The sequence below is a fragment of the Corapipo altera genome, unplaced genomic scaffold (genome assembly GCF_003945725.1).
Source record: "Corapipo altera isolate COAL_440 unplaced genomic scaffold, ASM394572v1 113, whole genome shotgun sequence".
NCBI lineage: Eukaryota > Metazoa > Chordata > Aves > Passeriformes > Pipridae > Corapipo > Corapipo altera.
In genome coordinates, this window is record NW_020884895.1 from 2,924,843 (window position 1) to 2,928,277 (window position 3,435).

Sequence of the window (3,435 nt, forward strand, 5' to 3'; positions counted from 1 at the left end):
GAATTTACAAGACAGAACTTATGCTCACGTGACTGCACTACTGAAATAAACATTTAAATAGTGTTCAAAAAAGTTATTTCAAAAAGAACATCATAGAAAACACTCCAATTTTTTTTCTCATTTTCTCTGTAATTCTCCTTAAAATGCAGTCCTTGTAGAATATCATCATATCACCAGCTGACCCCAGAATATATTCACATTATTAGCTCGCCTCTTGTCTCATCTGCTGTATCTCATAAACTGTTCAGAGAAAGAGCTGCAATTTTGTTATTGTTATTCCTTTAACATTAGAATCTCACACTGCAGGACAGCAAATAAATAGTTTCTGGAGTGTTAGCTAAAAATACCACCAGCTGAGACTTCTTTGCAGATATTAGGACAAGTTCATAATCTTTTCGCTAAGCAAAAGATATGCCAAAGGCATCTGAAATATTACTTCAAATTAATCCAGTTCGTTGGGATTTTTTTAGGTCAATTATCTCAATGGACAAATATAGTTTCAAATAACCTCTCTCAGAAATTCTTAATGAGAACTTTCTGGTTTCCCCACTGTATCTTTTATTCCAGAAAATCTAAAGAAAATGATTTAGCTCAGGACAGTAAACTTCAGTTTGAATTCTATGGCTTTTAGAGGCATTTTGAGTCACTGTAAAACTAAAATGTATTTTTGTACTGCGTGGGAACCATAGTGATCAAGAAAAAAAACCCAGAGAAACTTCCCAGAGAAAACCGTGACTCCATGAAGGAAGCAAGGAAGGAATAATAAGAGACACTGGAACAGGGTCACCCTCCCCTCCCCAGCTATCTGACATTAAAACTGCTAAGAAGAAGTATGCATGTTATGACAACCTTCACACTTTCACAAAGGTAATAAATCAAAATAAAACGGTCCTGCTTGTAAGTTTCAGTGAACCATGATGAGTTTAGGAATACCTGTTTCTCACCTTGCTGCAGGCATCAGTTTGGGATCTGATGGCATCAAGAAATTAGACCTTACCCAAGTCTGGTGTTTTCACTAACTATGAAGGTCCTTGATTAACTATTGAATAGATGCAGGACAAAATCCCATTCTGTGTATCTTTCCAGTTTGACATTCTTATGCATTTCCTGAGTTTTCCATGAAGTTTTACAAAGCTTCAGACACCCCACATTTCCATAGGGTTCCCGAGACAGTGTCAAAGCCACATTAAACAGCAGTAAATTATATTAACAGCCTCTCTCCTGAGAACAGACCTCTAACTATGTCCTCAAACAAAACTAAGTAACTTTGACATTATTGGGTGAGCACTTACTCTTTCTGGTTTCCTCCCAATGCTTACAATTTGATTATTTTCCAGGATATTCTGAGAAGTGCAATTAGGCTGACTGATTTATAACACCGCAGCTTCTCTTACCATCTGAAGACAAGGAAATGTTTGACCTTTTCCCCTCCTCCACAGGTTCTCATAGATAACTGCCAGTAGCTCTGAGCTTGATAGTGTTCCCCTAAGTGCCCTGGGATGAATCAGCCCAACCAATTTGAAAACATCACGTTCATCTAGCTATTTTCTAACCTATTCTTCCTAATCTAGACAGAAATCTTCCATGAACATCAGTGGTGTTGAATGTATTGCTCTTTGGATCACTGTTGCCATTTTCATTGACAACCAAAGTTGAAAAAGGCATTAAACTGCCCATCTGCCAGAGAGCCTTCCTGATTTACTGCAGTTTTAAGAAACCATCAGTTTCCTTTTTTCTCATTATACTCCTTGTAATACAGAATTTTTTTCTTTACTACTTACATTTGCTTTGTGTATAAACTTTCAGTGAAAAGGGTGTCAGATGAACATCAGAAATTCATAGGCTCTGAGCCTCTCCAAGAGCTACACAAACCCAAAATCTTCAACTTTGCCTCTCTGTATTTTCTGTATTTTCCTTTTTAGCTAGATTTTCCACTCTGTGGTCGAACAGTTGCATGGTACCACTTCAGAAAATGGAGCCTGAGGAAGACATGAGAAGTAACACAGAAGCAATAAAGAAAAGAAGAGAGAGGAATCAAGGATATTAGGGGTGGTCTCCAAGACAGTACTTAAAGATCGGCAGCCCTGGAGTGACACAGATCAGCAGCCTGATTGGAGGAGACACCACACGGCCGAGGCCGAGAGCATTATCATAGACCTCATGAGTGGCAGCTGGGCTTCTCTCAGAGCTGCTCTCAGCTTCATTGGCCTTCTGTGGCAACGTCAGCTGTGCTTTAAAAGGCTTTTAAAAGCTCAAAAAGACCAGGCTTCATTAGAAGATGAGCTAAAGTGACTAACTTTTAAAATAGGTCAGTCAAGAACAGAAATGCAAAGTCCCTGAAAAGCACAGCTCTCCCATCTTGTTACTGGGAGCTGCCCGCTGACGTCCTGCTGTCATGTCTCGTATGCCGGGCAATCATCTCCTGGACATCTGTGCACAATGGACTAAAAATCACCAACGAGCAGTTCCTGTCACAGCAGGCATTAGCACACCCACGTGTGAATAAACTGCCTGTGTATGATGTCCAGTTTCCCTCTGAAGTGTCCCACGTGTCTCCTCTCAGACACCCGGACCAGTGGGATTTATGCTCCTTGTTTTGGGTTGTGCCATTCCCATGGGTTCAGGGAACTCATCCTGCTCTGGCTGTGTATGGGCCATTCTGGGCACACTTCTGTCCAGGCCAATTTATGATCTTCCCTTTTGGAAGGATGTCTGGGGAACCATGTGGCTGTCAGGAGTTACAGCATCACACAGCAATGATGTTAGTGCTTGTAATGCTACTGATGTTTTCAGCTTCATTTTTAAGAAGCAATGACAGCTCCAACATGCCCAGATCACAGCAGTTTCTGCTTTGCCTTATCTACCCATGCACACATGCAAATCCACACAGACTTGGACATCAGTTTTTAACAGGGCATAGTTTTCTGTCAAAGAAAATGTCAGGATGTGATCTTCCATATTTCACTACTGCTATCCTGCCATTTAATTTAATAACAGCTAAATATCAAATGGTTACTATTTTGATGCTGTGTTCCATCAGCTATTGAATTAGAAATAATGGGACTGGTCTAAATTTGTGATTCATGGTGAACTGCCAAAACTAATCTCAGTCACGCAGAGGACAACATCCACTGATAACTGATTTAATAGATGATCATCTTGAGCCTGTCCTGTCCTCTCTCACAGAAATAGGAATATTAATGAAGTACAAGTTCACTCACACTTTGCAAGTCTTTTCCAGACAATATAAATATTCACCACGGGAAACAATTTTTTCCTTTTTGGCTATTATAGACTCTTCCATTGCATTTGACAGGCATTTTATGTATATGGCAAACCTTTGTGGCTTCAGGAATACTGCTGAACTGCTGAGGCATTTTAAAAGTCTCTCTGGTATTTTCCATGAATATTTTTCAACTTACCATTGACTCTAAC